This window comes from Saccostrea cucullata, unplaced genomic scaffold, assembly GCF_032062105.1.
Source record: "Saccostrea cucullata isolate Sc308-1 unplaced genomic scaffold, CSIRO_AGI_Scuc_v1 ctg3097, whole genome shotgun sequence".
NCBI classification, from domain to species: Eukaryota; Metazoa; Mollusca; class Bivalvia; order Ostreida; family Ostreidae; genus Saccostrea; species Saccostrea cuccullata.
Window position 1 is genome coordinate 24,437 of NW_026936477.1, and position 27,282 is coordinate 51,718.

The 27,282-nt window shown below is 34.6% G+C and overlaps 1 protein-coding gene and 1 pseudogene across 2 annotated transcripts in view; one reads left to right on the forward strand and one right to left on the reverse strand.

Annotated features, from left to right (window-relative positions):
• The window catches only part of LOC134245683 (cytochrome b5 reductase 4-like), a 49,767-nt gene extending 23,922 nt beyond the window's left edge, over positions 1-25,845 (forward strand). Inside the window, exon 15 of one of the 2 annotated variants that reach the window (XR_009987491.1) lies at positions 25,688-25,845. The gene's annotated coding sequence lies outside the window, so the exon portion shown is untranslated. Of the gene's footprint in view, positions 1-25,674 lie in introns of both variants that reach the window. The other variant, XR_009987490.1, reaches the window with a different exon arrangement.
• Positions 524-20,008, reverse strand: LOC134245684 (uncharacterized; annotated as a pseudogene).
• Positions 25,846-27,282: the final 1,437 nt, after the last annotated feature.

Sequence of the window (27,282 nt, forward strand, 5' to 3'; positions counted from 1 at the left end):
AGTAATGACGTTTAACACTGCGTGCACTGTAACATTTTTTCATTGATTTGAAATTCATAAATAAAAAATTACCCTCTTAAAATGAGTTTGGTTGATATATTGTACAATTTTGTGTATACTTTTTGGATGAACAATGTACAGTATTTTCACCATAATTCCAGCATTTCAAAGACTACTGAACAGTACAGGATTTTGGTCTAAAAAATATCACATGTACGTTGTTATTTTAATTCATTGTATATTTAAGATAACAATATGTTTTGAAAAGCATTAGTATTAAAATTAAATCATTTCATTGTAAAGCATGAATTAATTACTGAGGATGAGCATTCACTATAATTGTATTTTACTGAAAATTGAGTCATATTTTGTCAACATTAATAGACAGATATTTTTTTTAATTTCGAATCCAAAGAAGTACTAGTGTTTGTACATTTTTTTTTCCATTGAAATAAATTTACAGTATGTACAGTTTGTTTAGTATAGAATAAACACCATTCATGATATACATTTATGTGCTGGAAATCACAAAATTAAGCTTTATAATTCTGTACAACTTATAGAATTATAATCACTTCAGATACTTGTATACTGTCAAAGTGTTGGTGTCTTTTTGTCCCACATAGAGATTGTTCTCACCATCAACACACACACTACGTGGATGATGTACACCTTGTTGTTGTGTGAGTAATAGAGACAAGAACTGACCTTCCTGATCAAGGAGGTGAACAGAATTACTGTAATGATCACACACCAGGATGTGACCAAGTACATCAGTGCAGATTCCATAGGGACTGAACTGTGACTTCTGACCTGTGTAGGAGAACCTGTGTTGTCCTGATTTATTCACCACCACTACTTTACTATAGTCTGATGTACATACATCTCCATTGATGTTTTCTGTGAGGTAGTGTGGTGTACTATACAGTCCCTGTCCTTTGTTATCTCTCTGTATGTTCTGTAGTTCTTTCCCTGTCTTGTTGTACCTGTTGACTTTACCCTTTCCACTCTTTTTCATCCCCACCAGTAAGTCCCCGTTGATTTGGGAGGAGTGTATGCTGTATGGTGTCCAGTCTCCAGTTTTAACGAATTCGGTGATATTATTATCCTGTGTTATCCTATTGATGACTTTCTTGTCTTTGTCTGTAAAGATCAGATCTCTGTCCTGTGTGACTGTGTGGTAACCGTCAAATTCACCACTGGTTTTTATCTTCTGTATCACATTCCCCTGTAGATCTGTTTGGACAAGAATACCCCAATAGTCACTGATCCAGAATCTGTCTGATTGACCTAGTGATACATGGAATACATCACCAATACCTGGTACATTGAACTCCCTGACCTTGGTGACAGAGGCAGATAGAGACAATGTTTGTTTCTTGTCAGATTTCACATCTTTATCTTGTTTAGTTTGCTCACCTGCAGATTTCATTGATGTAGAAAAAGAATCAATTTCTATTGGCTTTACATGTACTTTTCTTAGTTCCCCTTTTCTATCTGTTATAATTATCTTTCCTAGTAATTTAGCAACATCATTTTTGCTGTATTGAGCAGAAGAAAATTCTGGAATAACAGGATTTATGGTTTCTGGTATGGATTTTATTTGTAAGTTCTCTGGCAGTTGAGTTGTGAAGTTAGTGAGCTCAGTAGAGGACAGGTAACTCTGGAACTCTTTAACAAGGTCACTGAGATAGGTAATATAATCATCAAATGTCTTCTCTTGGCTCTCTAATTTCTCCAGTAATGACTTCTCTATTTGGTGTAATTCTTCCATATTTTCTGAGAGCACTGTGTCCACCATGTTTTTGAGAGACTCAGCTTCAGCCTTCATGGACGTCCGTATGCTGTTCATGATCTGGTTAACTTCTGTGGCATCTTCCCGAACTTCTGTTTGTAAATCCTGTGATGTAGGAACAAAGTAATTATGGATTTTAGAGAGTTCCTTTTGGCAAATTTCAAATTTCTCTGTGTATATAATTTCTAAATCAATAAATTGATGCCCCCGGTGATCTTGCATTGTTGAACACTTTGAACATAAAGGAACATTGCATTCTTCGCAGAAAATATCAATATCTTTAGTGGGGTGAATCTTGCATTTCTCCACAGGAAGTTGTCGTTTACGTTGTTGGTAAAGGACCACCTCGTGATTCTTGTTTTCTGAAATCTTCAGATGTTGGTCTCTGCATTGTTTACACATCTGTTGATGACATGAATTGCAGTAGAATTCACAATTTCTCTGACAATCTTCAATACCACACTCTAGAAAGTGTTGGGCAGTGCCTGGAATTTTCGGTTTGGAAAGTGCCATCTAAAAATAACATTGAAAAGTGTGTTACATACATTTGGATGTAACAGTTTGATATATTAAATATATAATTGTTTAAGCTAATCTAAAATCAACTTCAGAATATGATATATAGATGTATTTTAGTTATCTGATCCTAGTCAGACTGAAAAGGAACGCCCCCATAACGGAGTAAAGTTTGTTAATCTGTTTTATCAAATCTTAGATTATCTAATAGTCAAATAGGGCTTGAATGAACAAATCGAATTTCATGTCTGCAGGCATACCAAGTACTTACTTTTGACACAAATGACCTCTAAATTAGATCTATATATCTGTCAACAAACTTAGGAATGTTGGAGTGAGATTTTAGTCGAGATTTAGACGAGATTTGTAATTTACTTCCTGGTTGGAGATAAATATAGATTTAAATCTCCCAAGTACAACTGTACTTTAGTACCAAATGAGTAAGAGTGTTCAATATAGTAACATGTTATTACAGGGAAAAATGTTATAAAGTACATGAATTTATTTTACAAAATTATCCAAATTTTGTTATAAAAGGTAGATGATTATGGGTATTTGTTAGCTGTTATGAGCCAAAAAAATACTGGTTGTTAAATAAATCTTCTCAAGAACCACTGTGCACAGTTATCACCAAACCTATACACAAGGAAGGCAATATGTTGTAGATTAGATATTATCCAAAACTTCACCCTGGGATTGAAGAGTTTGGTCTTAAGGTTGCGTTAAAATTGAACAAAAGTTTTGTTTTGTTAAAACTTTAATATTTTGCTCACTGTAAGGAATAGGATCATCAAATTGTGTCAAGAAATTTAAGACAAAAGTAAAAATTTTCTCAAGAACCACTGTGCCAGAAATGCCGAAACTTAGGTGAAAACATCCAAGGGTAGTGTAGATTCTAAATTCAAAACAGGATCCACGGGGGTATGGCAGAGTCACGATAAGGAATCCCAGATTTACAATGAAATATGAAGAAAAATCTTTGAAAATCTTCTCAAGGACTACTGGACCAGAAAAGCTGAAGCTTATGTGAAAGCATTCTGGGGTAATGTAGATTCTAAATTGTTCTCAAGGGGCAAGACAGGGTCACAACTAGAAGTTCAAGTTTTACATTGAAAACATTTAGGAAAAGTCTTTAATCTTCTTCCCAAGAACCGCTTGGCCAGAAAAGCTGAAACTTATTTGGAAGCATCCTGAGGTAGTGTAGATTCTAAATTATTCAAATCATGACCCCCGGGGTTGGATGGGACCACAATAGTTATTACAAGGGGGATCAGGTGAAGAACAGCAGGCCAAAGTTACTGAGGTTAGAATTGTTTTTCAATTTGAACAAAATGTCTTTATCTTGACATGGTGTCTATTTTTTTCAGATTTGCCAAAGGAATTAGGAGTCATTCAGTTTTTTTCCCTGAGATTTTTTGTTTGTGTTGATTTTTTTTAAGGTTTTGCAGTTTGAAATTTGCAATCCTAATTTTTACTTTGTCTTTGAATGTTTGCGGATTTGCCAAGAACTTAATTCATTCTGGTAGTGAGTACCATGCATTCCAAGGATGAAGCAGTCCAAAGTCAGCTCAAATGCAAAATAAAAAACATCTCAGGGAATCCGTCTCAAAAATGCAAAATAAAAAACATCTCAGGGAATCCGTCTCACAACTCGCGGTACCTCTTCTGGAGGCTGTAACCACTGTCTAACCATGAATTTTAGGCAGAATGGACACTCGTCACCAATTGTACAAGAACAGCTGGTCAATTTATCTACCACATTGGTTTCGATAATCACTGTAATCTGATGGTTACATTTACTTGCAGAAACTGTGACATATCAATGTATGTAAGTTTAGAAATGAGCTGTTTGTGTGTCTGTGGGTATTTTTTTTTCCTAAGTCAGCAGTAATGTATATTACTGAGGCATTCATTTCAGTGTCTAATAGCTACATTGTCCATTTCCATATTAACTCAGATTTTAGCAATAGTTTCAATGGACATAGTATATTTTTGTTTGCTACAAAATGTAATAGATTGTATTAAAAGAATTCACATGTTTTTCTAAAAGGTTCATTGAATTTTTCAGAATTAAAGTAATGTTTCTAGAATGATGTCATCTTCTTGACAATTTTTTTACATGTCAATTTGAATAGAAATTACAAAAATATTTTACAGATATGTCATCTTTGCATTGTATACACGATCTGTTAAAAAAGTTATACATTTAAGAATTTTTTGAAAATATTTCCTGCAAGAAATTTAATATCTGTAATACATGTACCAATCTTAATGACTAACTTAATACTTAGAAAACTGCAGATATTATGTTGATCAGGCATAGATTTTCTATTAAGTAGAGTTTTGCTACAGTCAGATTTAAACACATATTGTAAGTTTTCTGCAAAGTACTTGAATGTGTTGAATGTGATACAAGTATTTTGTAAATGTATTGCACTGTAGTTCTCAGCAGTTTCTCGTTTCCAATATTTGTGATATATATATATATATACCTTTATATATATTTGCCAAGAATATATATATATATATATATATATATATATATATATATATATATATATATATATATATATATATATATATATATATATATATATAAAGCACTAAAAATGACCAACGACACGAACAATAAAAATTGTCAAATTTTTGGGACGCCCTGTCCCTTCCTCAGGACAAAGAAAAAAGTTAAAAAGTCATAAGAACAAAGAAAAAAGAGAAACAAAAACAACTAGCACTACTACTAAACTACTAAACACTAGATATTTACATACTTAATTACATGTTGAATTGGAAATTTTTAAGAACACTAATAAAGAAAGAAATCCGGACCGCTATGAAATGCGTCCGGTCTATCGGGTATACTCGGGTGAAGTGCGATTTACATAATTGAACGAATTAATTATGCTAATTAATTACAGGGATATTTAAACATATGAATTATGATCCATTATAAATTTTGATATATTTAAGGATTTATTACCTGGAAAAAATAATTAACGAAGGCGTAAGCAATAAATAGTTATGTGGGTTGTTCGAGAGTTGGTGACGCAAATTAACTGTAGAGTTTACACTAAACTGAGAGAATAATTTTGTTTAGTATCATCAGGAATTGGGTCTAGTTTACGTTCATTCTGGTGAAGTCATTCAGTTTGTTAATACCATTAGGGCGGAATGACTTCAATCTGTGCATCCAGAACTTTTCTTTGCTTTTTCTCTGAGCATCTGTCCATCTTGGGTTATGGTCAATCACCACTACTGTCATGTCCTCCCATTTGTGACCCTCAAGGTTGAAATGTTCCCCAACGGGTTCATTGAGTTTTTTGGTCCTAATGGTCGAACGGTGGTTATTGACTCTCCTGCGGAGATCTCCCGTTTCACCAATATACTGTTTGGAACAAACTTTGCAACTGATGAGATAAATTCATACGACTCTTCCAAGCCAGATTTACACGATCTAGAGGAACACAAACTCTATAAGCCCAAGAGTGACTGGGAACCTGCACCGGGCAAGTGCGGCGCGCTTGAGTCGTATATTGACGCCGTTGAGTCAGACATAGAGAAGCTCCTTTCAATGCCAGACAAGACTCCCGACAATTTGAGTAAGGAAGAGAGATCTGCCTTACAATCATTAAAAAATCGGGATGACATTGTAATCAAAAAAGCAGACAAAGGCTCTACAGTTGTAGTAATGGATAAAGAGACTTACATGACGGAGGCCCAAAGACAACTCTCAGACGAACGTTTCTATAAGAAACTGGACTCTGACCCTACTAAAGAATTCTCAACCGCCATTACCAAAACTCTTGACGATATGTTTAAGAAAAATGAGATTGGTATCAACGTCTATGAGACCTTAAATCCTAATGACTGTAGACCAGGACAATTCTATCTGCTTCCTAAAATACACAAAGAAGGCATGCCAGGTCGCCCCATAGTCAGCGCAATTGGACACCCCACGGAGAAAATTTCTGAATTCATTGATTTACATCTCCGTCCACACGTAGAGGATTTGCCATCCTATCTCAAGGACACCACGGACTACATAAACAAGACGCCCTCTACTGGCCTCCCAAATCATACCCTCCTCGTGACTATGGACGTCACATCTTTGTACACCAATATTCCGCACGATGAGGGTATCGAAGCCTGTAGAGAAGTCTGGAATAGTAGATCCGTACAAATTCCTTCTACAGAGTCCCTTGCTAAGCTCCTTGAACATGTTCTCAAGTTCAACAACTTCATGTTTAATGGAGAACATTACCTACAGGTTAATGGCACTGCTATGGGTACGAAAATGGCACCGTCTTATGCCAATGTCTTCATGGGCAGACTGGAACGCAAATTGTTACTTCAAGCACCATTTAGGCCCCATAGCTGGTTACGTTTCATTGACGATATAGAGATGAAGTGGGTGGAATGTCGCGAGAGCCTCGAGGCATTCATTACGTTCGCCAACACCTTTCATCAGTCGATCAAATTTACAGTAGACGTATCTAATTCGAAAAACGTATTCCTAGATACTACATCTACCCTGATTGATGGTGAAATCGAATTCAGTCTCCACACCAAACCCACTGACTCCCACCTATATCTTATGCCCTCTAGCTGTCATCCCCCACACACTTTTAAGGGAGTGCCTAAGGGTCTAGCCACCAGAATTCGACGCATCTGTTCGTCCCCTGCCTTATATCAGGAGCAAAGTGGTCTTCTTAAGTCCCACTTATGCAAAAGAGGCTACAATGCCCGCACCGTACAAACAGCTATTGATGAGATGGCAGGACATGACAGGCAAAACCTTTTATGCTACAATGAGAAAAACAATAGCCACAGGGTCCCTCTGGTAACTACATACCATCCCGTCCTTAAGAACCTGAGCGGTATCCTTCAAAAGAACCTGCCAATTCTCCATTCAAACAAACGAATGGCAGAGGTCTTTAAGGAACCCCCATTGGCTGCTTACAGACGCCCAAGGAACCTAAAGGACATGGTAGTAAGAACCAGACTGGACAACCCATTACCTAACGGTGGCTTTAAAACTTGCTGTGACAGAAGATGTCTTTGTAAGCACAGCACTGACACAGACAGTTTTAACAGCCCTGTTACAGGCCGCAGATATAAAATACTAGGGAATTTGTCCTGTCATACTGACAACTGCATTTATCTCATCAGTTGCAAAGTTTGCTCCAAACAGTATATTGGTGAAACGGGAGATCTCCGCAGGAGAGTCAATAACCACCGTTCGACCATTAGGACCAAAAAACTCAATGAACCCGTTGGGGAACATTTCAACCTTGAGGGTCACAAATGGGAGGACATGACAGTAGTGGTGATTGACCATAACCCAAGATGGACAGATGCTCAGAGAAAAAGCAAAGAAAAGTTCTGGATGCACAGATTGAAGTCATTCCGCCCTAATGGTATTAACAAACTGAATGACTTCACCAGAATGAACGTAAACTAGACCCAATTCCTGATGATACTAAACAAAATTATTCTCTCAGTTTAGTGTAAACTCTACAGTTAATTTGCGTCACCAACTCTCGAACAACCCACATAACTATTTATTGCTTACGCCTTTGTTAATTATTTTTTCCAGGTAATAAATCCTTAAATATTTCAAAATTTATAATGGATCATAATTCATATGTTTAAATATCCCTGCTATATTATTTTTCTTTGATTAGTCTTTATTAAGTAAAGTTACGCCATTTTTAGAGAATGAAACAATGTACGATTTACTGATTGTCGTAATTAATTAGCATAATTAATTCGTTCAATTATGTAAATCGCACTTCACCCGAGTATACCCGATAGACCGGACGCATTTCATAGCGGTCCGGATTTCTTTCTTTATTAGTGTTCTTAAAAATTTCCAATTCAACATGTAATTAAGTATGTAAATATCTAGTGTTTAGTAGTTTAGTAGTAGTGCTAGTTGTTTTTGTTTCTCTTTTTTCTTTGTTCTTATGACTTTTTAACTTTTTTCTTTGTCCTGAGGAAGGGACAGGGCGTCCCGAAAATTTGACAATTTTTATTGTTCGTGTCGTTGGTCATTTTTAGTGCTTTATATAAATTTCCATCCGTGACCTTGTATCTACTTGGTAGATCCGACATTTAGGATATACAGTGTTGTTGGTTTTTTAGTGCTATATATATATATATATATATATATATATATATATATATATATATATATATATATATATATATATATATATATATATATATATATATATATAGTGGACCTTCAGATATCCGGACGCCAGATATCCGGATGCTTCAGTACCCAGACGATTTTTCATCGGAACGAAATTTTTAAATGTTATTTTGTCTTGTTTAACTGGTGTTTCAGATATTCGGATGCTTCACATATCCGGACAAATTGACTGGGAACCAAAGCGTCCGGATAAATGAGGGTCCACTGTATATATATATATATATTATCTACTATTTGTTTACAAGCATTTTCTAAAGATGCTTAGATATACACTAGACAAAATTGCTAACGCACCACTTACTATTTCTTTGTTTGTTTGAAATTTGAACGCAACAAAATCTTATTTGTATATTATTTTAATAGTTTATTATAATACAAAAAATAAAACATGATTTGATGCAAAGTTATTGAACAGTTGCGCTGAGCACAGTTTATGAAACATTGGTACCCCCAATTATGAGATTCACACTTCAATATCTGGTATGGCCTCCATTTGCTCGGATAACAGCTAGGCATCTTTGCCTCATTGAATTAATGTAATTATGTAAAAATCGTTGTGGCACATTGTTCCACTCATTCAAAATGTCCCTTTGTAGTTCTGCAAGATTTCGTTGAGCAGGAAGTCGTCGAATTCGCCTATCCACCTCGTCCCACAAATTCTCAATTGGGTTAAGATCTGGACTACACGGCGGCCATTCTAAAACCCTGATGTTGTTCCTCTGCAGCATTTCTCTTGTCGTCCTTGCAGTATGACACGGAGCATTGTCCTGCATAAAGATCATCCCGCGATTTGCTCGCAAATGTGGTATTCGGCAAGGACGGATGATGAGATCCTGATATCTCTGAGCATTCAAATTTTGATTCACCATTATGGCCTGAGTCTTTGTATGTAAAGAAATCCCCGCCCAGATCATTACAGACCCTCCTCCAAACTGTCCCTTCTCTTTCACACAAGGTGCACTGTACCTTTCGCCTCTCCTGCGATAGACTCTCAATCTTCCATCTGAACGCCGTAAATTGAACCTTGTCTCGTCGGTAAATAAGACATTTGCCCAATCAGCACGAGTAAATCTCAAATGTCGTCTTGCCCACTGCAGTCGGATCTGTCGATGTCTTTGATTCAATACAACACCAACAAATGGCCGTCTTGCCCGCAAACCAACCTCTTTAAGCCGATTTCGCACTGTTTGCGCACTGATGTTGCGTTGATGGTTACCAATGATCATCGTTGATGTTGCAACAGCTGTGATACCTCTGTCTCTCAGGTGAGATAATGCGATGTGTCTGTCTTGTCCCCTAGTAGTTACCCGGCGCTTTGGAATTCTTGCTCGGTCCCCCACACTTCCGGTTTGCACGAATTTCCGGTACAACCTTGCAATTGATGTGTGGTGCCTATTTAACACTGTGGCTACCTAGAAAGATGTTTTTGTCATTTAATAAGCTTGCTGCATCATGTTTTAGACAATATCATCGGCAATCGTTAAATTATTTAGGTTTTAACTTACCTCTCTAAAGGAACACCCTGCAGAGACCATACCAACTGCCCTGCCACGCTCTTCTGTGGTCAAACGCCGCATACCCCGTCGGTTTTTTTGTGAGTTTTTATGATTGCATGCAACAATAATAAGAACACAAAAAAGAAAGTAACGATTTATTCTTCCAAAAAGCGTGAGCACGATTTTTAAGCATTTCTAAAGACCAGCTACGCTTCAGTTAACATCGCATCCATTTATCCGTTTGGGCATTTAAATGTCTATTTTATAACTAAGGCCACCTATTTAAACATTAAATACATCTAAAACAAGTTTTTAGAGTATAAATTTTAATTTTTTTAGGTGGTGCGTTAGCAATTTTGTCCAGTGTAAAGAGAAAAAATTATGTGTAAATACTAAACACCTTTTGTGTAACAGTTGTGACTGACATTATAAGCTATTATGAATACCTGTCATATACCATGCCACTGTATGAGGGTCAGCAAGATTTGGAGGAGTCTAAACTGAAACACAATTGAACTTTGGTATCTTGAACATCCAATTTCTCAAACACCATGGATAAGTCTAAAGTGAGTTGGATCTTCCCGCTATTGCTTCTTTGTGTATTTTATTCTAAGTATCTGGAATCCTATGGTATTTGATAAGTATTTTACCCATTGAGTCATAAGATAAGGAGGTTTGACTGTATTTAATATTATAGTATTTTATGAAAATAATGCTGAATAAATTACAGATATGTTTTATGAATACTTTATTGGTATGTTCTTCACAATATCAAGGCTTCACGATTAAAACTAAACATGACATTGGAAATGAGTTCACTATTTAAGCATTGAATTCATATTTTTGGCTGTCTTCGGTCCTATAACACACCTGGCCGTGCCGACAAATTGAATACCGCGCGTTAGCGCGGTATGATAAATTTGTCGGCACGACCAGGTGTGTTATAGGACCGAACACAGCCAAAAATATGAATTCAATGCTTATATTTACATTCTTTAATTTTCCTTCTTCTTGATTGCTTATTTCGTTTATCTTTAATGTGAATTTAACGCCCTTCAAAACTGACGCGGTTAATAGACGTAAGAGCCGTTTGTGACGTCAGATGACGTTGCAAAGTTAAATAACGCAAACAAACCTTGCGAGGAAAAAAAGTGACAAATTGATTTTAAACGAACGTTTGTAGTATTTTAACGTTAATTTAACAGGATTATAGTTTTTAATTAAATTGAGTTAAAACATTGTACATTTTGGTGTTCCCAGATTATAGAAAATGCATATAGTTCCTACTGTGTATTCTAACGCGAGGTGACAAGGTTTCGCGTGTGTTATAGAAATTTGAATGTCGTGGATTTCTAATGAATTTCACAAGGAAAAATACACAGAATGTAAATATTAAAGAGTGATGTGATGAATGACTTCCGTATGCCCGAAATAGTGTTTTTGCAAGTGTATGCACTTAAATTCCCAAATACAAAAATGGCACTTTTTCTGTTATGTTGCATGCTACTTCCATTTAGTTGCTCAACTGTTATTTTTGATAGAGTTTGTATAACCTTTAAAAGAAAATAAGTTTGTTTTGATGATTAGTTTTTTTTCATTTTCTTGTACAGAAAAAATTTCCTACAATGTATACTGACACAAAAACTTACTTTTTTATATAAATATTACGAGGTACTTACAGTGATTAAAAAGATTTGTGTGTATCTGAATTTATGAATGTTAAATTCATTGACGAGTCATACATGTATTTTTTACACTTTGTACACCATAGTGTTATTTTTGTTGTTATAGAAACATGTTTTTAGTGTTATTAAAAATAAAATACTTGGATAACAAGCCACTTGTTTTTGTATGAAAGCTCGGTGGTTTTGATACACTATCAATTATTCAAAATGTTTATTGTTAATGAGTACACAGAAAAATATTTGTTAAAACTCAAAAGAAAGGGGTTGTTGAAGTAAGTCCATAGTAATGATATATATAATGGTGCATCTCATTCTTTGGGTCAGTCGATGAAGTTTTATTAAATGTAAGCTTGTATCATACATATTCATCCTCATTTTGACATCTTCAAATGTTATGACAATCTGACGTGAGCTTAGACTAGTAATAAGAAAATAATTTGTTTTGTAGATTTATAATCATTTAAGTTTCAAATGTGTTGTAAAGAAAGACACATTGATTTATATTCGAGTCTTTAAACATTTAAAATAAATAAAAGACTTGAATATAAATAGGTAAAAGTTCTTGGTAGATTTCGTCAAAAGTTTGCCTTATAAGAGAAGTCTCATAAAACAAAGATCCTTGTAATAAAAAATCATAAGTTATAATTAACAACAATGTCTTCAAAGTTTTATTTAATATTTGAACATTAATCCATTAATTTAAATAAGTAAACTGTAGTTTGTTTCTTTTTATTTTGTGCAAAACAAGTCAGAATTAAGCAGTTGATTATTTTGTGAAATTCGAGTGTTCGCCATTTTGAATCGCTATTTTCAGCTAAGTAACACAGCTTTCAAAGAACTTTATTCGGTAATAACCAATATTTGCCCCCCCAAATCATTCTTTGATGGAGATGTATTTAATTAAGTTCTTAAACAGGGGAGTATATGCTGACTTCAAAGCACTAAATATTTTCATAAGCAATGACGCCATATATAAGTAATGACGTCATAAACATGATGTAAATTTCAGTTATTTATGAATTTTACAGAAAAATGTACATATTTCGTCGATATTTTGAGTAAAAGTCACCGAGCGCATGTGTGTTCAGGATCAATATTTTGATATATGTAGAATGATAATATCAATGAAATATGTCAATATTGTTCCTGAACAAATGGCGCTCTATAAATCTTAAAGCTAAAATTGTTGAAATTTTGTCATTTTTGTCCTCTTTCTGAAAAAGCATATAAAATCGGACTAGTTTTTGACGTTATAAAAGCAAAAATTGTGAATACACTGCTTTGACACTATAATATTTCTGTTAATTTATATTTCTCATACAATTTATTGAATTCAGCACATTTTAGGAAGTTTTCAAAATTTGACTTTTGTGGGGGCAAATATATGCAATATACCGCATATAGATGTAGTCATCAATTGTACAAGAAAAGCTGGTCAATTTATCAGGGGAAAAAATAAAGATCAGATTATACCAATTGGCTTAAAATCATTAACCTTGTCAATTGCTGCATATTTGGTCCTTGGAGTACATCTACTGAAAAGTAGATTACCGTGACATACTTTGGAAAAGGATCACTTCATATGAACTTAGAATTATTGAGTCTAGTTTGGATAACTTTGCAACAGTCAGATGTAAAAGCATCTTGTTAGTATACTTTAAAGTACTTGATTGTGACAATTTAGTATTTGGTCAATGGAACAGATGTATTGCAGTGTAGTTCTGAACAGTTTCTGGTTTCCAATATCTGTGATGTATATATTATCTATATACCAGTAGTATTTGTTTACAGGCATTTTTTTTTTAAAGATGATTATTTATAAAGAGAATAAAGAAAAATGTGTAGGGTCAGCAAGATTTCGAGAAGGTTAAAATTAGAGTATCCGATCCATAAAAAGACATAATTTCTAACCTTAAATATACATCCTGTATTAAAGACTCTGATACTAATTCAAAGCAGTTTAGAGTAGAAAAAGATTTACAAGGAAAAATTTTCAAAAATATAATTACACATGTACCTGATCAGTTATTAACTAATTAAGAATGCATTGAGGTCTATGCAGGGAACAAGCAATTTTTTTTAAAATATCAAAAATACTATGAATGTAAAAAAAATGCTACAGTGGAAATATGTATATAATTATTAAGAAAAGAAAAACCATTAAAAATAATTTTACAGATCGATTATTTTAAAGATGGATTTTGATTAAGAGCAAAGGGGCATAACTCTTTAAGGACGACCGGGTCAATATAAAAAAAACTAGAAATATGTCCATAGGACATGAATGCCCCGCCGAGGATATATTAGTAAAGCAACACGAAAATTTGTATATGTATAAAATTTGATCAGAATATCTTGAATAGTGATGCAGCTGAATTGCTTGTTTGGAAAATATAGGTCAGATCCAGCATCCGAAGCAAGTCTAGTAGTATCCATCCCTAAATTATAGTTATTTGGGAATGAAAATATAGGTCAGATCCAGCATCCAAAGCAAGTCTGGTAGTGTCCATTCCTAGATGCATCATCCATGCAAGCTTGGTTCAGATAGGGCTTCTAGTTACTTGGGAATGAATATATAGGTCAGATCCAGCATCCGAAACAAGTCTGGTAGTGTCCATCCCTAGATGCATCATCCATGCAAGTTTGGTTCAGGTAGGGATTATAGTTACTGTACTAGGGAATTAAAATATAGGTCAGACCCAGCATTCGAAGCAAATCCGGTAGTGTCCATCCCTAGATGCATTATCCTTGCAAGTTTGGTTCAGATAGGGCTTATTGTTACTAGGGAATGAAAATATTGGTCAGATCCAGCATCTGAAGCAAGTCTGGTAGTGTCCATCCCTAGATGCATCATCCATGCAAGTTTGGTTCAGGTAGGGCTTACAGTTACTAGGGAATGAAAATATTGGTCAGATCCAGCATCCGAAGCAAGTCTGGTAGTGTCCATCTTAAGATGCATCATCCATGCAAGTTTGGTTCAGGTAGGGCTTACAGTTACTAGGGAATGAAAATATTGGTCAGATCCAGCATCCGAAGCAAGTCTGGTAGTGTCCATCTTAAGATGCATCATCCATGCAAGTTTGGTCCAAGTAGGGCTTATAGTTCCTTAGGAATGGAACTGCTCCAAAAAATTTAACCTGGTCACTCATCTGGAAAATGTAGGTCAGATCTAGCATCCGAAGCAAGTCTGGTAGTGTCCATCCTGAGATGCATCATCCATGCAAGTTTGTATCAACATGTGAAGTTTGATAACACCATCTTGAATGGTATGTTTAAAACTGAGCTTAACACTTAGTTAGGAAAAATGTGGTCAAGGTCAAAGTAAAGGTCAAAGTCAAAAAATGTTGATGCAGTTGCATAGCTCTCATCGATATCTATCAGCAACTGAAGTTTGATGAAAATATCTTAGATAGTTTCTTTGAAACTTAGCTTTGAACAGAGCTAAACGCAAAGTGTGACGGAAGGATGGAAGGACAGAAGGATGGAAAGACGAAAGGACTGAAGACGGACATGACAAACACTAAATGCCCCGGCCATATTCATGGCGGGGCATAAAAATAGGACACATTAATGCTCTTACAATACATATTGAGACTAAAACATAAAGATTATGTCTCCATATACATATGTACTCAGTATTCAGCCAATTCATATCTGTTATGCATTCAGTTTTATTGAATCTGAGGCTATTATGGATCGGATACCTTAAACACAATTGAACTTTGGTATCTTGAACATCAATTTCTCAAACACCATGGATATGTCTAACGTAAGTCAGAACTTCCAACATCTGCTGTGTATGTATTTTATTCTTAGTATCTCGAATCCTATGATATCTGATAAAAGTATTGCAGGGGCGGATCCAGCAATTTTGGAGGGGGGTCCAGGATGGTACCCCCAGCACTCATGCATAGAATCACACCACAGCCACTCCAAGTCCGTAGCTACATTTATAAGAAGGGGGACCTCCAAATACAGTTTACAAGCAAAACAAAAAACAAAAACAAACAAACAAACAAAAAAAAGAAAAACAACACCTATGCACAACACTCTAAAATCCTTTTTGGGGAGGGAGGGGGATTCCTGTAACTCTTCTTTTCGGTATATTACTTTCAAATGCTTGAATCTGTATATTTTCCGGCAACAAATGTGGAGGAAGCTTCCAAATCCAAATATTAATTAATACTACAGCAAAATATTATTCTTAGAAAATGTGAGCCCTTCTCCATCTGCATACTACGGGAACATTTTAAACCTTTCTCTTCATTGATTAAAACTATTTTATACATACTTCTAAAAGTTATCTACTTCTGAAGATGATCCAAAAATGGTAAAGTAAAGTTCACTGGAATCTTCCTTGCATGTTCCATGTGGGTGGTCGGAGCCCTTAGCCAGGGTTGTGAAGGCAAACAGAGGAGAGCAAATACAGGAAAATGTACAGATCTGGCAGGCAGAAAGGACAGGAATTTTTTATTTTTTCAAATTATTAGAGTTAAAAATATCTATATTACAGGAAAAAAAACACCATCTCTCTCTTCTCTCTGTGTGTGAACCAGAATAATAAAAGAAGTTATAAAACAAAGATCCGTGTCATGAAAATCATAAGTTATAATTAACAATGTCTTCAAAGTTTTATTCAATATTGAAACATTATTCCATGAATAATATAAAGTTTAAATAAGTAAACTGTAGTTTGTTTCTTTTTATTTTCTACAAAACAAGTCAGAATTAAGTAGTTTTATTATTTTGTGAAATCCGAGTGTTCGCCATTTTGAATCGCCATTTTCAGCTAACTAACACAGCTTTCAAAATTAAACAACTGAATTCTTTGAGATAAAGGGATAATATTAGTGTTCTGAGTATCATTTGTTTAGTTGCATTATGTTCAGTAACCTTTTCACGCATTATTTCTTATATCTGAACAACATTAAGGTATAATTAGAAAATTAGATGTCTGCCATTTTTAAAAATCGCCATTTTGACTTTTTTAACGCCATGCATTTTCATAAACATGATGGAGGCCAGCATATTTTTTCGGATTCTTCATACTAGAAATAGGTTAAAAAACTAGTCATCAATTGTACAAGAACAGCTGGTCAATCTATCAGGAAAAAATCAGGACCAGACTATACTAACTGTCTTAGAATCATTAACTTTTTCAATTGATGCATCTTTGGTCCTCGGAGTACATCTACTGAAAAGTAGATCACCATGGCATACTTTGGAAATTTTATGGCTTTAATTAAACGTTTCAGACACTAATTGGTTAAAAATCCTCAAACTTTGTCAGTTAAGGCATCTTGGTTCCTCGGAGTACTGAAAAGTAGATCACTGTGATCTGACGTCCTTTTTATGGGTTTTAATTTTAAATATTTCAGGCACTAATTGGTTTAAAATCATCAAACTTTGTCAGTTGATGCATCTTGATTCTACGGAGTAAGTTGACCTAAAAGTAGGTCTCTGTGAAATATCATTGCTTTATTTAAATACCTTTAGGAACATATTGGCTTAGAATCACCAAACAACAAATTTTGTTGACTGAAAAGTAGGTCAATTTGACCCATTTAAAAAACATAACCTTATTTAAATATATCAGGCACTAATGTGGTTTATAATTATCAAACTTTGTCAGACGATGCAGCTTTGGTCCTCGGCGTATGTGGTTAAATGTAGGTAATTCTGACATACTGTTGGGATTTTATGGCTATATTTAAATATTTTCGGGTACTAATCTGTTTACAGTCACCAAACTTTGTTGATTAATGTATCTTGGATGCTTGGAGTACGTCAACTGAAATGTAGGTGTCTGTGATCTGAATAAATATTTTTTCTGGTACTTATTGACTTAGAATCATTAAATTTTGTCAGTTGATGCATCTCGGGTCCTCAAAGTACACGTGTATGTCAACTGAAAAGTAGATGACTGTGACCTACTTTGGAAATTTTATAGCTATAATGAAACATTTTAGGTATTAATTGGCTTAGAATCGTCAAACTTTGTTTGTTGCATCTTGATTCCGCGGAGTAAGTTGACTAAAAAGTAGGTCTCCTACTTTTGAAAATTTATTGCTTTATTCAAATACTTTTAGGTACTTACTGGCCTAGAATCATCAAACATCAAAATATGTTGACTGAAAATTAGGTCACCTTGGCCCATTAAAAAATATTACCTTATTTAAATATATCAGGCACTAATTTGGATTATAATTATCAAACTTTGTCAGATGATGCAGCATTGATTTAATAAACTACTTTTGAATTTCAAGGCTTTATCTTAATACATGTATACACTCAGGATACTTAGAGGCTTCAAATAGCAGTGATAGGTTGTACAATTTATCAGAAGAGTGATTCAAGGCCCCTTTGCCTCTAAATGTTTTGTTCCTTCTCTGCCTCTGAGTATTACGTAATTAAAGCATGCTGGGTGTATAGTTATTCTGAGCAATGGTGCCTCTTACAAATTGTGAATGTCATGGCTTCTTTTTTAAAACACAAACCAAATTCAATTGTAGTGAAGTTGTTGCATCATACTCAGGTGATCTATAAGGCATGTGGGCCTGTTGTATTGACAGAATATTTCTTCATAAGACCCTTATAAATCGGTTTTTCTACTGTATTATCTTAAAATTGTGAAAAAAAGACATTACAAAGAGAAGCGTAACTGTTTGACAGCAACACGAAATTTAATCTAAGACTTTTTTGCACTGCTTAGGCATTAAAGTATTGTCCATTCTAACACAGAGAAATAAAAAATGCTTTTAGAATCAATGCAAATGAATTGGGATGACCAGACTTTCGCATTAAACACTGCACTATGGAAGTCTTTTATCGAATTCAATGGGGATTGCTGAAATTTTAAAAGCTGCAAGAGTTTCTTGAAATGAGTAATTACATTTAACACTGCATGCAGTGGTACAGTTTTTCATTGATTTGAAATTTATAAATTACCCTCATAAAATGATTTTTGATTGATATAATCTTCAGTTCTTGTACACTTTTTGATGAACACCCAAATTCCAATATTTTAAAGGCTACTGTACACTATTTGGGTTTAAAAAATATCATTTATGAAATATAATTCATATCATATTTTCTGAAGATTACAATATGTTTTAAAAGCATGGATATTGAAAATCTCCTTTGTTGTAATCATGAATTAATTATAAGCATTTCACTTTAACCGTGCTTTACCGTAGATTTTTCACCATTTAAACATAGAAGAATAGACAGATATTTTTTAATTCCAAATCATGAAGTGTTTATACAATTTTTTCCATTGAAATCAATTTACAGTATCACAATTTGTTCAGTTCAATGTTCAATGTAGGGATTACTATTCAGGATAATCATTTCTGTGCTGGAAATCACAAATTTAAGTTTTATATATAATTATGTACAACAGACAGAATTATAATCATTTTAGTGTTGGCGGCATTTTGACCCACATAGAGATTGTTCTCATCATCCACACACACACTACGGGGATACTTTACCCCTCGTTGTTGTGTGAGTAATAGAGACAAGAACTGACTGTCCTGATCAAGGAGATGAACAGTGTTACTGTATTCATCACACACCAGGATGTGACCGAGGACATCAGTACAGATTCCATAGGGATGGAACGCTGACCCCTGACCTGTGTAGGAGAATCTGTGCTGTCCTGATTTATTCACCACCACTAATTTCTTAATATAGTCTGATGTACAGATATCTCCATTAATGTTTTCTGTGATATAGCATGGTTGACTATACAGTTCCTTTCCTTTTTTATTCCTCTGTGTGTTCTGTAGTTCTTTTCCTGTCTTGTTGTACCTGGTGACTTTAGCCTCTTCATCTGTCACCATGCCCACCAGGAAGTCCCCGTTGATGTGGGAGGAGTGTATGCTGAGTGGTTCCCAGTCTGCAGTTTTAATGAATTCAGTGATATTGTTATCCAGTGTTATTCCATTAATGACTTTCTTGACTTTGTCTGTAAATATCAGATCCCTGTCCTGTGTGACTGTGTGATAACCTTTATTTTCACCACTAGTTTTTAACTTCTGTATCACATTCCCCTGTAGATCTGTTTGGACAAGATTACCAAACATACCACTGATCCAGAGTCTGTCTGATTGATCTAGTGATACATGGTGTATAGGATCAACACCTGTTACATTGAACTCCCTGACCTTGGTGACAGAGGTAGATAGAGACAATGTTTGTTTCTTGTCGGATTTCACGTATTTATCTTGTTTTGTCTGTTCACTTGCAGATTTCATTGAGGTAGAAAAAGAAGCAATTTCCATGGGCTTTACTCTTCTTAATTTTTCCTTTCTCTTTCTTTCAGTTATCTTCCCCAGTAATTTAGCAACATCTTTCCTGTTGTACATGTATTGAGCAGAAGTAAATTCTGGTGTGACAGGTTGTGTGGTTTCAGGTATGGATTTTATTTTTAAGTTCTCTGGAAGTTTAGTTGTTAAGTTAGTGAGCTTAGTAGGGGTAAGGTAATTCTGTAACTGTTTAACAACATCATTGAGATAGGCAATATAATCATCGAATATCTTCTCTTGGCTCTTTACACTAGTAATGACTTCTCTATTTTGTGTAATTCTTCCATATTTTCTGAGAGCACTGTGTCCACCATGTTTTTGAGAGACTCGGCCTCAGCCTTCATGGATGTCCGTATGCTGTCCATGATCTGTTTAACTTCTTTGGCATCTTTCTGAACTTCTCTGTAAATCCTGTGATGTTGGAACAAAGTAATTATGGATTTTAGAGAGTTCCTTTTGGCAAATTTCAAATTTCTCTGTGTATATAATTTCTGAATCAATAAATTGATGCCCCCAATGATCTTGCATTGTTGAACACTTTGAACATAAAGGAACATTGCATTCTTCGCAGAATATATCAAAATATTTTGTGGGGTGGATCTTGCATTTCTCCACAGGAAGTTGTCGTTTACGTAGTTGGTAAAGGACCACCTCATTGTTCTTATTTTCTGAAATCTTCAGATGTTGGTCTCTGCATTGTTGACACATCTGTTGATGACATGAATTGCAGTAGAATTCACAATTTCTCTCACAATCTTCAACACCACACTCTAGAAAATGTTAGGCAGTGCCTGGAATTTTCGGTTTGGAAAGTGCCATCTGAAATAAACATGACAAAGTTTGTTACATGCATTTTGTTTATAAAACTGTTACAGTTTTACATATTGGATTACAATTTTACATGTTGGATTTAACTGTTTAAGCTAAACTAAAACGATATATACATGTATTTTAGTTGTCTGACACTAATTTAGACTGAAAAGAAATGCCCCCATGCAGGAGCAAAGTTTGTAAATTCTTCTGTTGTATTAATCTTAGATTTTCTTAGACAAAGAGGTCTTTAATAAACAAAATGCATTATTTTTGCGAAAAAAATCAATTTTATGTTTGCAGGCATCCCATGTACTTACTTTTGACACAATGACCTCTAAATGTAGATCTACTTCTAGTATATATTAGTTGAGACTTAGACGAGATCTGTAATTTACTTCCTTGGTGGAGATAAATATAGATTTAAATCTCCCAAGTACAACTGTACTTTAGTACCAAATGAGTACATGAGTGTTCAATATAGTAACATGTTATTACAGGGGAAAATGTTATAAAGTACATTAATTTATATTACAAAATTATCCAAATTTTGTTATAAAAGGTAAATGATTATAGGTATTTGTTAGCTGTAATGAGCCCGAAAAAGTACTGGTAGTAAAAATATCTCAAGAACCACTGGGCAGAGATAAACACCAAACTTATACACAAAGATGAAAATATCTTGTAGATTAGAAATTATCCAAGACATCACCCTGTGGTGAAGGGTTTGGTCTTAAGGTTGCGTTTAAGTTGACCAAAAGTGTTGTTTTGTTAAAACTTTTATATTTTTCTTATTGTAAGGACTAGGATATTCTAATTGTCTCAAGAAATTTAAGACAAAAGTAGGGTAAGCTCATTGAAAAATCTTCTCAAGAACTACTGTGCCATAAATGCTGAAACTTAGGTGAAAGCATCCAGGGGTAGTGTAGATTCTAAATTATTCTAATCAGGATCCAGGGGGTAGGGCAGGGCCACGATAGGGAATCCCAGATTTACAATGAAATATGAGAAAATAAGAAAATCTTTGAAAATCTTCTCAAGAACTACTGGACCAGAAAAGCTGAAACTTATTTGGAAGCTTCCTGGGGTAGTGTGGATTCTAAATTGTTCAAATCATGACCCCAGAGGCAAGGCAGGACCACAACTGGAAATCTCATTTTTACATTGAAAATATTTAGGAAAAGTCTTTAAATCTTCTTCTCACTCAAAAACCACTTGGCCAGAAAAGCTGAAACTTATGTGGAAGCATCCTGAGGTAGTGTAATTTCTAAATTGAACAAATCTTAACCCATGGGGTTGGAATGGGCCACAATAGTCATTACAAAGGGGGTCAACTGAAGAACAGCAGGACTAAGTTTCTCAGGTTAGCATTGTTTTTTTTTTCAATTTGAGCACTATATTTTCATCTTTACATTGTGTTTTTTTCTTTGCAGATTAAGTTTGTGTTGTGTTAGATTAAGGAATTATGAGTTATTCTGTTTTTTTTTTCCTGGGATTTTTTTGTTTTTGTTGCTTTTTTTTAAGGTTTTGCAGTTTGAACTTTGTGATCTTAATTTTACTTTGTGTTTGTTTGTTTGTTTGGTTTTTTTTTTTGCAGATTTGCCTAGGACTCAAGTCATTCTGGTAGTGAGTACCATGCATTCCAAAGATGAAGCAGTCCCAAGTGAGCTCAAAACACAAACAGATTGTCTCAGGGAATACGTCTCACAACTCGCGGTAACTCATGGGGGCTACCCACTGTCTAACACTGAATTCCATGCAGAATGGACACTAGGCACCAATTGTACCAGAACGGCTGGTCACTTTATCTACCATATTGATTTAGATTATAACTGTGATCTGATGGTTTCATTTACTTTCAGAAACTGTGACATTTAAAAGAGTGAGAGTTTAAAATCGACCTGCTTGTGTGTCTGTGGGTATTTTTTCCAAAGTCAGCAGCAATGTCTATTGCTAAAGCATACAATTCAGTCAATCAGTGTCTCATAGCTGCATTGTCCATTTCCATGTTAACTCAGATTTAAGTAATTGTTTCAGTGGGCAGAGTACACTAGACAAAATTGCTAACGCACCACTTACTATTTCTTTGTTTGTTTTAAATTTGAACGCAACAAAATCTTATTTGTATATTATTTTAATAGTTTATTATAATACAAAAAATAAAACATGATTTGATGCAAAGTTATTGAACAGTTGCGCTGAGCACAGTTTATGAAACATTGGTACCCCCAATTATGAGATTCACACTTCAATATCTGGTATGGCCTCCATTTGCTCGGATAACAGCTAGGCATCTTTGCCTCATTGAATTAATGTAATTATGTAAAAATCTTTGTGGCACATTGTTCCACTCATTCAAAATGTCCCTTTGTAGTTCTGCAAGATTTCGTTGAGCAGGAAGACGTCGAATTCGCCTATCCACCTCGTCCCACAAATTCTCAATGGGGTTAAGATCGGCGGCCATTCTAAAACCCTGATGTTGTTCCTCTGCAGCATTTCTCTTGTCGTCCTTGCAGTATGACACGGAGCATTGTCCTGCATAAAGATCATCCCGCGATTTGCTCGCAAATGTGGTATTCGGCAAGGACGGATGATGAGATCCTGATATCTCTGAGCATTCAAATTTTGATTCACCATTATGGCCTGAGTCTTTGTATGTAAAGAAATCCCCGCCCAGATCATTACAGACCCTCCTCCAAACTGTCCCTTCTCTTTCACACAAGGTGCACTGTACCTTTCGCCTCTCCTGCGATAGACTCTCAATCTTCCATCTGAACGCCGTAAATTGAACCTTGTCTCGTCGGTAAATAAGACATTTGCCCAATCAGCACGAGTAAATCTCAAATGTCGTCTTGCCCACTGCAGTCGGATCTGTCGATGTCTTTGATTCAATACAACACCAACAAATGGCCGTCTTGCCCGCAAACCAACCTCTTTAAGCCGATTTCGCACTGTTTGCGCACTGATGTTGCGTTGATGGTTACCAATGATCATCGTTGATGTTGCAACAGCTGTGATACCTCTGTCTCTCAGGTGAGATAATGCGATGTGTCTGTCTTGTCCCCTAGTAGTTACCCGGCGCTTTGGAATTCTTGCTCGGTCCCCCACACTTCCGGTTTGCACGAATTTCCGGTACAACCTTGCAATTGATGTGTGGTGCCTATTTAACACTGTGGCTACCTAGAAAGATGTTTTTGTCATTTAATAAGCTTGCTGCATCATGTTTTAGACAATATCATCGGCAATCGTTAAATTATTTAGGTTTTAACTTACCTCTCTAAAGGAACACCCTGCAGAGACCATACCAACTGCCCTGCCACGCTCTTCTGTGGTCAAACGCCGCATACCCCGTCGGTTTTTTTGTGAGTTTTTATGATTGCATGCAACAATAATAAGAACACAAAAAAGAAAGTAACGATTTATTCTTCCAAAAAGCGTGAGCACGATTTTTAAGCATTTCTAAAGACCAGCTACGCTTCAGTTAACATCGCATCCATTTATCCGTTTGGGCATTTAAATGTCTATTTTATAACTAAGGCCACCTATTTAAACATTAAATACATCTAAAACAAGTTTTTAGAGTATAAATTTTAATTTTTTTAGGTGGTGCGTTAGCAATTTTGTCCAGTGTATATTTTTGTGAGCTACGAAATGTAATAGATTGTATGAAAAGAATTCATATTTTTTCTAAAAGGGTCCTGGAATTTTTCAGGAAATATTGAAGTAATGTCACTAGAATAATGTCATCTTCCTTACCATTTTGTTACATGTCATTTGAAAAGCAATTAAATTTGTTTTTAATTAGTAAGAAAAATATTCAGATTTAGTAAAATGATGGAAATATTAAAATGAAAAATCGAATTCATTTTGAATATTGTTATGTTTTCAGTTGCACGAATTGAAAGAGGCTATGTGTATATTTTACAAATAAACTTTTATCCTTACATGGTATACACTATCTATTAAAAGAGTTATATTTTTAAGAAATGTAAGAAAAAAAATATTTCCTGCAAGAAATTTATACTTTTACTAACAGCTGTAATATGTGTACCAATCTTGACAATGTAATTAAGACTGCAGAAATTCTGTTGATCATGCATAGATTTTCTATCACCTGAAATTTTATGAAATTAAATTACAAATTAAAGGAGAGATTGAAATTATTTTGATATAGTCAGACATAAACGCATATTTTAAGTTTTCTGCCAAGTACTTGAATGTGATACAATGTACAAGTATTTGTAGATTTATTGCACTGTAGTTCTCAGCAGTTTCTGGTTTCCAATATCTGAGATATATATTATCTATTATTTGTTTACAAGCTTTTTTAAAGATGCTTAGATATAAAGAGAAAAAATTACGTGTAGATACCATAAACCTTTTGTGTACAAATTATGATTGACATCATAAGCTATTATGAATACCTGTCATATACCGTGCCATTGTATGAGGGTCAGCAAGATTTGGAGATGGTTAAAATTAAACACAATTGAACTTTGGTATCTTGAACATCCAATTCCTCAAACACCATGGATATGTATAACGTGAGTTGGATCTTTCCGCCACTGCTTCTTTTTGTATTTTGTTCTAAGTATGTGGAATCTTATGATATCTGAAAAGTATTTTACCCATTGATTCATTAGATAAAGGTTTGACTGTATTTAATATTATCAAACTTTATGAATATAATGCTGGTTAAATTACCGGTAAGATTTTATGAATACTTTATTGGTATGGTCTTCACTATGTCAAATCTTCACAATTAAATCTAAACATGACATTGGAAGTGAGTTCACTATTAAATTGTGATGTGATGAGTTAATACTTCCCTTTTTGCCTGAAATAGTGTTTTTTGCAAGTGTATGAACATTAATTCCCCAATACAAGAATGGCATTTTTTCTGTTATGTTGCATCCTACTTCCATTTAGTTGCTCAACTGTTAATTTTGATAGAGTTTGTGTAATCTTTAAAAGAAAATAAGTTTGAGTTGATGATTAGTTTGTTTGTTTGTATGTTTGTTTTTTTTCATTTTTATGCACAGAAAAAAATTCGTACAGTGTATACTGACACAAAAACTTACTTTTTATTTAAATATTACGAGGTACTTGCAGTGATTAAAAAGATTTGTTTGTATCTGAATTTATGAATGTTAAATTCATTGACAAGTCATACATGTATTTTTACACTTTGTACACCATAGTGTTATTTTTGTTGTTATAGAAACATGTTTTTAGTGTTATTAAAATTAAAATACTTGGATAACATGCCACTTAGAATCATTACACAGTGTCAGTTGATGCATCTCGGGTCCTCAAAGTATGTCAATTGAAAAGGTCACTGTGACCTACTTTGGAAATGTTATGGCGATATTTAAAACCTATAGGTATTTATTGGCTTAGAATCATTAAACTTTGACAGTTGTTGCATCTTAGGTCCTCTTAGTATGTGTACTGAAAAGTAGGTAAGTAGGTCACCTTGACCTACTCTTCGTAGGTCACTATGATGTATTCTTAGGTTCTAATTGGTTTATAATCATCTAGGGTTTTCAGAATGTTTTATATAAAATGTAGATCATGATGACCTGCCTTCTGAATTTCAAGGCTTTATCATAATATACACTCAGGATACTTAGAGGCATCAAATAGTGATAGGTTGTACAATGTATCAGAAGAGTGATTCAAGGCCCCTGTGCCTATTTTTTGTTTTAATTAAAGCAGGCTAAGTATATAGATATGTTGAACAATGGTGCCTCTTTCAAATTGTAAATGTCATGGCTTGTTTAAGGGGGTCAATATCTGTTTACAAATTATTCTTCCTTTTAGGTATATAAGGCATCTAGATTCCACTGTCCAAGTCATTCAGATCAAGATCAAACTGTGTATTAAAACAAAAACCAAATTCAATTGTAGGAAAGTTGTTGCATCATACTCAGGTGATCTATAAGGCCTGTGTGCCTCTTGTATAGGCAGAATATTTTTCATAAGATCCCTATCAAATGTTTTTTTCTAATGTAAATAGTTAAAATGTTGTCAGTAGAAATTAAAAAGAGTCATTTCAAAGAGAAAACAATATAGTCTGACAGTGTAACTGTATGACAGCAACACGAAATTTAATGTACGACTTTTCTGTTCTGCTAAGGCATAAGTACTGCCAATTCTAATACAGAGGAAGAAAAATGCTTTTTTGAATTAATTTATTTATTAAAGAATGCAAATGAATTGAGACGACCAGATACTCGCATTAAACACTGAACAATTGATGTCTTTTCACCAAGTTCAGCATTGACCATAGGGATTGCTGAAATTCTAAAAGCTGCAAGAGTTTCTTGAAATGAGTAATTACATTTAACACTGCATGCAGTGGAACAATTTTTCATTGACTTGAAATTGATAAATAAAAAATACCCTCTGAAAATGATTTTTGTTTGATATATTGTACAGTCTTTGTACACTT